At 46.7% G+C, this 13,394-nt stretch overlaps 1 pseudogene; it reads left to right on the top strand.

The window, feature by feature from the left end:
* Positions 1–5,610: 5,610 nt before the first annotated feature.
* On the top strand, positions 5,611–8,052 carry LOC144373755 (potassium voltage-gated channel subfamily A member 5-like; annotated as a pseudogene).
* Positions 8,053–13,394: the final 5,342 nt, after the last annotated feature.

Here is a 13,394-nt window from a genome sequence, read left to right as displayed (position 1 = left end):
AATGGGATATTGTTTCTGTACCTAGGGTAACAGGGCTCTGTTTCTGTAACTGGGGTGACTGGGAGGTCTCTCTCAGGATCTGGGTCCATGGAAGTATAATCTCTCTGCTCCTCTTCCCTCTCCCTCTTGGATGGCTCTTCCCGCCTACCTGCTCCTACTTCTTGCAGTAATTAAACGATCTCCAGTCCCTAGCACATGTATATTTTTTATACACTTGTTCTGCTCCACTCCACCTTTGGGTTTCCACCAAACAGCAAAGGAAAGTCATTTCCAGGGCTTCCTTCCCAAGGTGTTAGACTGAGGGGCAAGTGAGAAGGGAAGTGGAGGGAAAGGAAGAACATCTGCTCCCCTTGTTAAAATGTTTGCTTTTTTTTTGCTACAGATCTTAGAAGTAAATGCATCTGGGATAGAGGATTCAATGAAAGAACTTTACTATTTTGCTGATTGATACTCTATTACCAATTATTGCTGATCAGATATCCTTGCAGTGTGCTATTTAATAGTAATATACCATAGAATTGCATGCTTCATAACAGCAGTGAGACCCAGCCTACCAAGGATCTATTAATCAAGTTTTCCTTTTTTTTAAGTTGAGAAGAGGTTCAATTTTTTAATTTTGACACTGCCTTCTCTTTGGCTCTCCCTAGTCCAGCCTGAGAAGTCCTGAACCTGCTCCCCCAGCTAATGACACCTCTATTTTCCCTTAGAAAGATGCTATTGGGAAGGTTAGAGAAAACAAATCTTCCCAGTCTGGGGTTGACAGGTCCTTGAGGAAGGAGATACAATGGTGGTCTGACTAGTTTTCCTTTTTAATGGAAAGGGGATCCTGGGACCCAGAGTAGATGTGTGATCAGGTTATTTGGAATAATTAGTTTACCAGGATCTTAGAAAAGTGAGGGCTCATTGTAGAGTGTGCTTATCTTACTTTATGAAATCTGACCTCCCTCCATGGTACCTGGGGTTTGGTTGGGGTAGCCCCCAGAGATGGCTGGATATATATTACAGGTGTGGTTCTTGCAACAGCACCCATTTGTCCATCTTCTTAAGTGAAAAGAGAAGTAGGCTGAGTCCTGAGACTTAGACTGTGTAGTTCGTAGTGTTAGTTGGCTTGTAGCATTTCAGTGCAGGTTATTACCAGGACTCTCTCCAGAATCCCAGGGCAGCACCAATGTGGCTCCCATGGCTGTCAATCACTTCAAGGAGGAGGGGCAAAATTCATGTTTGACAGGTAAGAGATGAATGGCATAATTAAAAACAAATATTATTTTTGCCTCCTCCTTGACTCTTTAAATTCTGTCTAGAAATGAAAGGTTTCCGGTTGAACTGGGTGAAAATCCAACAGGTCTTCATGTTTTTGTTTGATTCTGATATAACAAACAGAGCTACAGTAACTTTAGGCCTTATAAACACTAGGAATTAAATTGCACAACCCAATATACTAAATTATTGTTTTACCCACACAGCTGTTTTTATCTACACAATTGAGGTGGCTTATGCAACAGTAGATAATACAGTGATATATATATATATATATATATATATATATATATATATATATATATATATATATATATATATGAACAAAGGGCCAGAGAAAATTTAATTTACCACTTAGCCTATTTGGCCATTCAAATGAGTCTTCATTATTTAAGTGATTTCAGAAATTACCCTTCATTCCTGTCCCTCAGTTTCCCCTTCCTCCTTGCTGCAACAGGTGAATTTCTTTCTCTTAGTTCAATTGCATTCAGCACATATTTATTGAAATGCATGATGTTAATTCAGCACCATGTTTGGTGTTGGAAGGAAAATCAGATAAGTAAAGAGTAGTTCCTGATTTTATGATCTCTGTCTTTGTGTATCTGTCGCCTACTGTCCATTTATCTATTGATACACAAATAGATGATAGATAAATAGGTCAGCAGGTAGACAGATGGATTAATGGTGTGGAAGGTACCAGTTATAGATAAGATAGATACATACATATCCACAAAGATTAAACCAAAGATATATTCTAATAGGAATGAAAGAAATAGGGTACAAAATGAGCAACTGGAAGCTAAAATAAAACCATATGGTTTTATTTAACAGAGAAACAAGCAAAGAATCTGAATATAAGAAAGAAACTATTATGCCATCTTGCTGGGGACATGGTGAAATGTGATGGAGCAGGCTTTTCACGACTTTATATTCATCTTTCTCTCCGACTCAATCTCACAAAACTCTTCCTTGGCCCTCTGTGTCAACGACATTAGCTTTCTTTTGTTCCTCAAGACAACCCTGTCTCTTCCTTTACTAGTGTCTCAGGACACACTCTTCCTTCCACCTGAAATAGCTTGTCTTTTCCATCACAACCTCAGGAAATCTTCCCTGAGCCCTAGGTAGAGTCAGGATCCCCACTATTCTCATAGTACTCCATATTCTAGTTGGTGCCAATCATCAAAACTGTAATCAAACAATTAATTTAAGATTAGATGCTCTGTGTCTTTTGCTTTCCCTCGGATGTACCATCTAGGGAAATGAATCACATATATCTTGGTCATCAAAGGCTTGTACATATCAGGTACTCTGTAAATACATTTGGAATGGATAATAAACTTGACATTTAGGATTCCTTATTCTCTTTCTCTTCTTCCTTTCCTTCTCCTCCAGCCCAGCACTCTCTCCCTTCAATACCTGTCTTAAAATCACTCTTTTTCTCTTTGGTTCTGTATTCCTTTAAAGTCCTCCTATTATATGATAGGACCAGCCCAATGAATTAACAGGAGAACTCCCATTTTTTCTCCTCGGTGCATGTCATTCTAGGAACATATCTAGAAATGGAAAAAATGCTAGAAACTTTGTTTGGATCTTGTCTGAGAAGAGGCTGATGGTCAGATCTGTAGATAGGAACAACAGTATCACCTGGAAGTGTGTTTGAAATTAGTCTAAAATGCACACCAGAGCAGACTCTGCATTTTAACAAGATCCTGAGGTGATGGTCCACCTTTTAACACTACTATGAAAGAACATATTTTTCTAGGACTAGATGTGTAGAAAAGAAGGCAGGTTTCAGTTATGTGATGTGTCTTCTGGGGAGAAGATAAGAGATGGAATGCAAGAGGTTTATTGGAAGATGATAAAAGACAAAAGTAATAGGAAGCAGAATTCCTTAGGTAAAGCATTCAAACAATGATGCTGATCCAAAACTTGGGAAAGGAAAGAGAAGACAAAGACAGGTTGGAAAGGGTGAATCTCAGAATACAACACAGATCTCAGTCTTGGCCGACTCAATGGGGACCTCCAGAGCAAAGGTTACTGTTAGGGGAATTTTGCATTGGGCAGAAGTGGCCAGGTCCTTGCAACTCTTCTGTGCACAGTCATTGGCAGAGGGCTGCCTGGGGGTTGGTGGGGGGTGAGTTGGGGGGGGAGCAAGACCTCTGCTGGAAATCTGAGACAGAGTGAGAAGGTGCTAACAGATGGGAGTTGACAACTAACTGCACTCCTGCAGCTGATAACCAAGTTCTTTTTTAAGGGAGATTTCCATGGCTGCCAATTATGACATCTGAAGGTAATTTTGCAAGAAACTTGGGAGAGATAGTAAAAGCACAGGAAGCCAATTAAAGAAAATACCACATTAAAAGAGGCCTGACTTAAGTGCAGGACTTTTTATGTTGTATTCTGATTCTTCAGAGAACAGTCTTTCCCAAGGTGCCTAGAAGACAAGGGACTCCAGAGACTCTTTCCCTTGGGGAATCCAAAGGGGATTAATATGGCATTTACAAGATGCTTGAGTTAGTAAACAGGACACCATGGTCATGAGTGTCTGACCTCATCCTCCACAAGCTCAGCAGGGGCAGACCTGATGCTGACTGGCAACTTTAAAGAGCCACAGAAAACAAAAGGGGCTCAGGGCTTGCTCAGAGGTAGAGCACTTGCCTAGCATGCACAAGGCCAATGCTTAAGGACCTGAGTTCAATCCTCAGCACTCCCCCCCCACCCGCCCAAAGAATAAAAGCCCAGTGGAGATGAAACAGTTTGGGAGAGGAGAATACAAGTCCCTGTGGTTAGCCAGTGATGTCTCCACATACTGATTTTCACATTCATTCCCCTTCTTCATTTATGCACATCTGCAAAGACAGCAGAGTCATACACAACAAAAAACATTTACATGAACCAGATTCACAGCAACTCTGGCACAAGCTTGTATATCTACACTCTGCTATTTCAACAAAAATTTGTACACCCAGAACCAAGTTTCTGATCATCCCCCTGTGTAGATAAATTCATAGACCAGAGGCTGTAACATCCACAGCTATAAATCCCCAAACAATTACAGGAACAAAAATAGACAATCTAATGAGATATTCATTCAAGTGACTATGGTCATTTAAAGTCAAGAATCTGTAGGCTGTGTCTGGAACAGCCAGACATTCCTGGAAAGATTTCCCTTGGTTTGAATCCCCAGCTTTGCCACTTTCTACTTTTGAGATGCTGGGCAAATTAGCCAATCTCTCTGTACTTCTGTTTCTTCATTTATAAGATGGGAACAAAAATAATACTCGCAAAATAGATTGCTGTAAGAATACGTGAGTTAATATTTGTAAAGCACCAAGAGTTGGCTGATACATAGTAAGAGCAAAGTAATTCCCTCTAATCATCCACCCTTCACCCCATCTCCCTACACCATGCCCCATGCAGTTGCTAACTATAAGGTTCACCAGGCAGAATCAGTCCTCACCAAGATTTTTAAGTCCTTCCTTCCCCTCCTGTTATGATTTTTGTAAATAAGATTTGGTTGAGAGGGCTGATGGGTTGTGGCAGGGTTATGGGACCAGACAGCTAATCTCATGATGAGGCTGCCAGCCTGGGGCTGCCTTTGGATATGTCCTGGTTCACCACTGCTGTCTGAGCTGGGGATAGGACTTTTCCCAGGTCAAGGGCAGGGGGTGCTACAAGGTTCAGCCTAGTATCTTTTTGTGGGTTTATAGAGAAATGGGAAGACAGATGCGTCTCCATATATATATTTCAAGGTCCATAGCTCTGCCATGCCCCCTCCTGTCTGTAATTCTTCCCAAAAAAATATCATTATTCCTCCAAAGGGAAATATGTATACACACACACACACACACACACACACACACACACACACACACATACACACGCAACTGTTGTCTCCTTTCTCCTGCTTCGACTCAGCGCAAAGCTTAGTGCTTTCATAGCATGATAGTTGATTTCCCCTCGGGTCCATTCGGCTTTCAGCGGGTTCCCAGGTGAACTGAAAAGCAGAGCTGTTCTCATCTGGTTGCTCCTGGAGTTTCTATGGTCTCAGTACAACCTGTTTCTCTCGCGCGCAGCTCCCTCCCTCTCTTCCACCCTCCGAGGTGTGGGGACCTTCTCGCCCCCCTCCTTTCTCTAGCCCAGGGCCCCAGCTGAGTCCTCTTGGGAGAAACCCGCTGCCACATACTCGGGAAGGGAAGCTGGAGAAGAAGGCGGGGGAGGCACAAAGGGTGGAGGCCTTGCAGCAGCAGCGCAGCCAGAGGGGCGGCTGAAGGTTGCATCTGCTGGAAGGAGGCTGGTAACCGGCTGCCAGAACAGAGAGTAAGGGAGAGAGAGGGAGAGGAACATAGAGCAGGGCAGCAGCTCTTGACGTCAGGACCAAGGGAGAGGATCGTGCCAGCAACCCCAGCCCGCCCCAAAGCCAGACCAGCGGACTGCGGGAGAGGAGCCCGACAAGAGGTGTAGGCAGAACCTGAGTGGGGGGCACAAGAGCCCTTGGCTAGGGTGCAGCATGCCCCCTGCTCCAGGGCCATGGAGATCACCCTGGTGCCCCTGGAGAACGGAGGTGCCATGACCATCAGAGGAGAAGGTGAGGCAAGACCAGGCTGTGGTCAGACCATGGGAGAAGAGCTTCAGTATCCTCCGACAGCTGGGCTTAGCGATGGGCAAGAGGAGCAGGCTCCAAGGGGGTGCAGCACACAGAGGGGCACGGACCCAGGAGGGGGACCTTTGCCTCCGCTGCCTCAGGAACTGCCTCAGCATAGACGGCCAACTCCAGAGGATGAGGAGGGAGAAGGCAACCCCAGCTTGGGCATGGTGGAGGACCAGGTACCAGTACTGGGACCGGGGTCCCTTCACCACCAGCGAGTTCTCATAAACATCTCTGGGCTGCACTTCGAGACGCAGCTGGGCACCTTGGCTCAGTTCCCCAATACCCTCCTGGGGGACCCAGCCAAGCGTCTGCGCTACTTTGACCTTCTGAGAAATGAGTACTTCTTCGACCGCAATCGGCCCAGCTTCGATGGTATCCTCTACCACTACCAGTCTGGAGGGCGCCTGTGGAGGCTGGTCAATGTCTCCCTGGAAGTGTTCGCAGATGAGATCTGCTTTTACCAGCTGGGGGATGAGGCCATGGAGTGCTTCCGGGAGGACGAGGGCTTCATTAAAGAAGAGGAGAAACTCCTGCCCCGTAACTAGTTCCAAGGTCAGGTGTGGCTGATCTTTGAATACCCGGAAAGCTCTGGGTCTGCACGGGCCATCGCCATCATCTCCGTCTTAGTCATTCTCATTTCTATCATCACCTTCTGCTTGGAGACCCTGCCTGAGTTCAGGGATGAACATGAGCGTCTTCGACATCCCCCGGTGCCTTACCAGCCTTCTGCCCCCGCCTCAGGGACAAATGGCAGTGGGGCCATGGCACCTCCCTCTGGCCAACAGTGGCTCCACTCCTGCCTATGACATTGGCAGACCCTTTCTTCATTGTAGAGACCACGTGTGTCATCTGGTTCACTTTTGAGCTGCTTGTGTGCTTCTTTGCCTGTCCCAGCAAGGCAGAGTTCTCCAGGAACACCATGAACATCATTGATATTGTGGCCATCTTTCCCTACTTCATCACCCTGGGCACTGAACTGGCAGAACAACAGCCAGGAGGTGGAGGAGGGGGTGGCCAGAACGGGCAGCAGGCCATGTCCTTGGCCATCCACAGGGTGATCCGCCTGGTCTGGGTGTTCCGCATCTTCAAGCTCTCGAGACCCTCCAAGGGGCTGCAGATTCTGGGGAAGACCTTGCAGGCCTCCATGAGGGAGCTGGGGCTGCTCATCTTCTTTCTTTTCCTTGGAGTCATCCTCTTTTCCAGTGCCATCTACTTTGCAGAAGCAGACAACCAGGGGTCCCACTTCTCCAGCATCCCTGATGCCTTCTGGTGGGCAGTAGTCACTATGACCACCATGGGCTATGGGACATGAGGCCCATCACCGTGGGTGGTAAGATTGTGGGCTCTCTGTGTGCCATTGCTGGGGTCCTCACCATTGCCCTGCCTGTGCCCGTCATTGTCTCCAACTTTAACTACTTCTGTCACCAGGAGACAGACCATGAAGAGCAGGGAGCCCTGAAGGAAGAGCAAGGCAACCAGAGACGGGGGTCTGGACTAGACTCCAGAGGACAAAGGAAGTCCAGCTGGAGAAAGGCTTCCCTCTGCAAGGCTGGGGGGTCCCTGGAGAATTCCGACAGTAACCGAAGGGGCAGCTGCCCCCTGGAGAAGTGTAATCTCAAGGCCAAGAGCAATGTTGACTTGCGGAGATCTCTGTATGCCCTCTGTCTGGACAGCAGCTGGGAAACTGACTTGTAAAGGGAGGCAGCAGATTGGGGAACAGGGGTGGCCTCTGAAGCTGGAGATTTACTTTATACCACAGAGTATTCCAAGTCCACCTTGTTACTGAAGCCTGTTTTTCTCTTCCTCCTACCCTCTAACTCCCCATTTTCCCTCTTTTTTTCCATGACACCAAGGGTCGCCTATTTTTAAAAAGTACCACATTCCATGACACAGGAGCTGTTGAAATGGTGAGCGCTGTGAGTTGAATGTATTTTAGCCAGCTTCCTATACCCAGCAGAGGGATAACCCAAACAAAAATGACTTTAAATAGCTCAGATCCCAAGAGATTCTGTAGCTCTCCCCATCCATGTGTTCCAAATTTGTTTTACATATTATTATATTTGTGTATAGAAGACAATGTTATTTTTATGGCTGGTGAGTGAATTTTTGTACTGTAGTTCAGAGGGAGAATATTTGCATTTATTCCCAAGATATATGTTGAATTTATGTACAAGAGTTTTTTGATGTTTTCCTGGGATACTTGGAGCCAGAGATCCTGGCATGGCTGTTTCTTCAAGTCTCTCTCTTTTCTGGGATGTGATATGGGCGCTTTATATCTAGGGTAAGGAATGTTCTGGAAAAAAACAACAAAAAACAGATCTGACTTTTTCTGTGAGCCTTAAGTGATTCTTATAACTTTCTTTGAAAAGCATTCTAATGGTGTTAGAGGAAGACTTCTGATAATCTATTTTCCTTATTTTTAATCCCAGGAAATAAATTGTGACTTACTTGGGGCAAGTGTTAGGTTTTTTTTTTTTTTTTTTGAAATTTTAGATAATAGTCTGCCACTTGTTGTTTCTGGTTTTGGAGTCAGGGCAAATGCCTCGACTGGGGGTAGAAGACTTGGAAAGCTAATAATGGTTTCTCTAAGCCTCAGAGGCGATGGTGGGTAGATTCTGTTTGTTTCAGGCTGCCTTTGACACAGACACACTGCAAGGTTCTGTGTGATGTGTGGTATCAGACACCACATCAGTATGGAATGTGCAGGGGGCTAAAAGGAAGAGGATGGTGAGTACACCCCCCCTCCACCCCAGTGGTTCCTTGGGGCCGGATTTCTGAAGTGTCCTTTTCTGCAGGTTTTAGGACTTCCTTGGCACTGCTCTCAATAGATCTGAGAAACAAATCTGATTTCCACAGGCATGAAATCTGTTCACAAAAGCGCAGATGAGTGTGAAAGTCACACAGGGAACAGTGCCTGATGCCCACTGCCCTATGGCACAGCAGAGGAATAAGCAAAGCCTTTATGGTGGACAGTAGCAGCAAGAGGCCAGGGGAAGGATTTGCCTGTTCCCATTAAAGGCTGGTTTTGACAGATTGTAGCCTTGCCCTGAGCAGTTCCTGAAAGCCATCAGCCGAACTTGAAGTGCAGCAGTGGCTAATGATGACATTTCTGTTGTTGCAGAACTTTCTATTGGATGATGCTGATCTGGAAGGAAAGAAAGGCCAACTGATAATGGCAGTTACCTTGGCATGGTGGGGACAGGGATCGAATGCATATTTATTGCCTTCACTGAGGCCGCTGTCCTCAGCACTGGGGCTACCCAGATGCATAAACAGACCCATGGCTGCCCTGGGAGCCGCTATGCTGGAGGGTGGTTTGTCAAGTGGAAAAGCAGGGCCAGGGCCTGGGTACAGAGTGTAGGCCAGTGACACAGGGTGGCCATGACACATTGTTTTCACTTACCTGCATGTTTTTCAGATGAGGAGACTCCTTACTTGTATAATTTACACTTTGTAAAGGAAACAAGGGGCTGGGGTTGTGGCTCAGGGGTAGAGCACTTGCCTAGTGTATGTGAGACAGTGGGTTTGATTCTCAGCACTGTATATAAATAAGTAAATAAGATAAAAAGGTCTATTGACAACTAAAAAAATATTTAAAAAAAAAAAGAAAGAAAGAAAGAAAGAAAAAAGAAAAAAGAAATGAAAGCCCCCAGTTGCTGAGAGAGGAAGACTGGATTCCCATCTGATTCTCACCCTAATGTGCACCTCGTGGCCTAACCCTTCTGGGACTTTTCTTTACCTCCCTTGTGCATTGGGCAGGAGCTCTGGGCCACCCACCTTCCCTCCTGGGGTTGGCTGCATCTGTGATCCTCTCTACCTGCCCAGGAGACCCGTGGAGCCTTGGGAGGTGTTAACATGGCAAGCTTCTATGGGAACCTATTGCGAGAATTGCAAACACAGACACACACACACACACACACACACACACACACACACACACATGGAGAAGGCAGCACAGGAGGCCTCCACAGCCCCAGAGGCTTGAAAATCCTGCAAAGTACCTCTGGGCACCTGGGTTAATGTGATCCAAGCTCCTGAGACAGCAGCTCCAGCAGCGAAGACGGCCCTGCAGGCCCTTCCTAATGACATTTAGCAGCGCCTACCTTCCCCTGGGCACCTTTACCCAGACTAATTTATTTAATCTTGAGGACAACTCTGCCAGGTCAGCACAATATATCACCTCCAATTTACAGATGGGGAAACTGAGATCTCAACTACTACCTAACACCTGATTATTATTTTGGGGGGGGTACCAGGGATTGAACCCAAGGGCACTTAACCACTGAGCTACAGTCTCAGCCACTTTTTGTATTTTATTTAGAGACAGGGTCTCCCTGAGTTATTCAGGCTGCCTCTGGACTCCCCATCCTCCTGTCTCAGCATCCTGAGCTGCTGGGATTACAGGCGTGTGCCACTGCACCAACCTAACACCGGATTATTAAGTGGGGGGGCTGGACTTCAACTCAGAGGGCAGCCTCCAAAGCCCTGGGTCTTAACCACTGTGCCTCAGCACCTGCTGCATACAGCCAACTACGACAGAAAACAGAAGAAATCGAGGCTTTGCTTGTTGAAAGCAGTGTCTGCTTGTGTTTGGGGGGGCACAGACCAAGTGGGGAGGAGCTCTGAGGGAGGTTACTGGAGTCTCCCTGCTTCTCCTTTGCCAAGATATTCTCTGGATACCCAAGGGACCCAAAGCCAGTGCCAGCTACAGGAGCAAGGGCTTGTGGGCCACGGGAGGCCTTCAGCTTTTATTCTGAATAAAGATGGGGAGGACTTGGAGAGCAGGATTGGCAGGGAAGTCCTGGTTCTTCCCAAAGGAGGCTTGGTGGGGAGACTGGGGTCCCCCTCCTGGGCCCCACCTGACTCCCCAGTGCAGAGTCCTGGGAGAATGTCTTCAAGCCCGTCCTCAGCCTGCTCTCTGGACTCCCCTGTACATTTCACTGGGGTCTCCACCTGACTCAGCCACGCCCACCCGAGCTGCAACTCAGCCTTCCTCTTGTAGCTATGGCTGCTGGGTTGCAGTACCCATTTTGCCATTTACCAGCTACAGGAATTGGGTAAATCTGTGCCTTACTCTATTCCTCTTCCTCCTTCTCCTCTTCCCCTCCTTCCCTTTCCCTCCTCTTCCTCCTCTTCCTCCTCCTCCTCTTCATCTTCTTGTACTGGGGATTGAAACCAAGGACACTTTATAGGTGAGCTACATCTCCAGTTCTTATTTTTTGAAACAGGGCCTCACTAAGTTGCTGATGCTGGCCTCAAACCTGCAATCCTTTTGTCTCAGCCTCCAGAATTGCCAGGATTATTGGTGTGCACCACCATACCTGGCTTCAGTCCCTATTTCTGCAAATGGGGATGGAAAGGTTACTAATTAATAGGGTTGTTGAGTGGATTAGCTAAGTTAATATGAGTGACATACTTGGTGTTGTGTCTGACACAGAATAAGAACTTAATAAATACCAGCTGTTTTGATAATTGCTGCTGCTGTTTTCTTTCTTTCTTCCAGCTGGTCCTGGAGACAGGGTCTCGCTAATTTGCTTAGGGCCTCACTGAGTTGCTGAGTCTGCCTGGAACTTGTGATCCTCCTGCCTCAGCCTCCTGAGATGCTGGGATTGCAGGTGTGAGCCACCATGCCTAGCTCTTTAATCCTTCTCTCTTTCTTTTCCTTCTGATTTTGCAGTGCTGGGAATCAAAACCAGGGCCTTGTGCATACTAAGCTCATGCTCTACCACTGAGCTGTACTCCAGCCTTGTTTCTTAAATAAGTCCAGGGAGCCCAATCTTCACTAGTGAAAAAAACTTTTCCACCCTTTCAAGCATACTGGAGATGTTAAATTACAAGCTTGGGAGTTCCACAGAGATCCTGGTCCCTGGCACAAACCTAGATAAGTTTCTGTTGCTTATAAGCCACCTGAGCCACCCCAAAAGACAAAGCCTGAAAGTTGGCACCCACAAGTGGGGGAGGAGCTGCTGTTGCAAATATTCATAGTGTGGAAGAAACTTTGGAACTAGAGGAGTTTTGAGGTGCATGCCAAGAAAAACCTACGTTGCCATGAACAGACTATTAATATTAAGGGTGAAAAAAATATATATTAAGGGTGATTCTTGTAAAATCCCAGAAAGAAAAGAGGGAGCTTGCCCTTCTGACCATCAAAGAGAACACTTTTGAGGCCAGGAACAGAATGCTGAGGGGTTATGAAGAGTAAGCCATTCTGATGAGGAATGTTTTTGGGAACTGGGGGAGAGGCAACCCTTGTTATAAAGTGGCACCAAATTTGACTCAGTTGTATGTCATGGTGCTTCATGAAGATGGAACCTTGTGAGCAGTAAATAACCCCAGTGATTTGGGAGGCTGAGGCAGTAGGATTGCAAGTCGGAGGCTAGTCTCAGCAACTTATTGAGAACCTGTCTTGAAATAAAAAGTAGAAAGGGCTTGGGCTGGGGATATGGCTCAAGCGGTAGCGAGCTCACCTGGCATGCGTGGGGCCCGGGTTCGATCCTCAGCACCACATACAAACAACGATGTTGTGTCCACCGAGAACTAAAAAATAAATATTAAAAAAATTCCCTCTCTCTTTCTCTCTCTCTCTCTCTCTCTCTCTCTCTCTCTCTCTCTCTCTCTCTCTCTCTCTCCTCTCTCACTCTGTCTTTAAAAAAAAAAGGGCTAGGGATATAGCTCAGTGGTAGAGCACCCCTGGGTCCAATCTCTGGTATCTCACACACACACACACAAAAAAAAAAAAAAAAAAAAAAAACGAACGAAAGAAAGAAGTATGTTTTTAAGCAGTGTTGTAGGTGTAGATAGTTCTTTCCTAAGTGCTTACAGTAAATGGGAGAAGACAGAAGTGTTAATCAAAAGGTCTGAGCCCTGGAATACTGGGGAAAAATGAAATGCTGCTCAGGAGAGAATAAAGGTGTCACCAGAGGACATTCTGATAAGGTTAGTGTGGGTCTGTTGTCCTAGAGAACTGGAGAATGACTGAAGGCATTGCAGGGGGTCACTGGCCTGCCCCTCCCATCACAAGCCCGGATTGCCAGACCCCAGCAATTTCAAAGGAGGTGTGGGTGCTGTGGGGCCTTGGCTGCCAGCGTCGCCCCAAGGCTCCCCACCTCCATTCTGTCTCCTCAGCCACCCAGTTACAGCCCCAGGGAGTCCCGGTATGGCACACGCTGTGCCCCCAAATCTGGGGAGGGGGGTACGGCTGTGTCCACCTGTTACCGCTGTTGACCCCAATGTTGAAGAATAACACAGAGAAGCATGCCGAGGCGAGGTCAGAGTAGAAATTAGAAGTTTATTAAAGGACAGCAGGAAAGACTTCTCAAGAAGGAGACCCAAGAGGTGGAATCCGTGGACCTGCGGTTGTCTCCCCTTTTTATAGTTCTTTCGGTGATGGAATGTAGGTGCGAAGGCCCGAGGGGTGGGGCACAGGTGGGCCAAAGAAGAAATCTTCATTAACATTTCTTTGGGATGGGCTCTGGGCCTTGGGTAC

Source organism: Ictidomys tridecemlineatus, unplaced genomic scaffold (assembly GCF_052094955.1).
Source record: "Ictidomys tridecemlineatus isolate mIctTri1 unplaced genomic scaffold, mIctTri1.hap1 Scaffold_48, whole genome shotgun sequence".
NCBI lineage: Eukaryota > Metazoa > Chordata > Mammalia > Rodentia > Sciuridae > Ictidomys > Ictidomys tridecemlineatus.
Note: the sequence above shows the minus strand (reverse complement) of the source record. Positions and strands in the feature narration are given on the sequence as shown.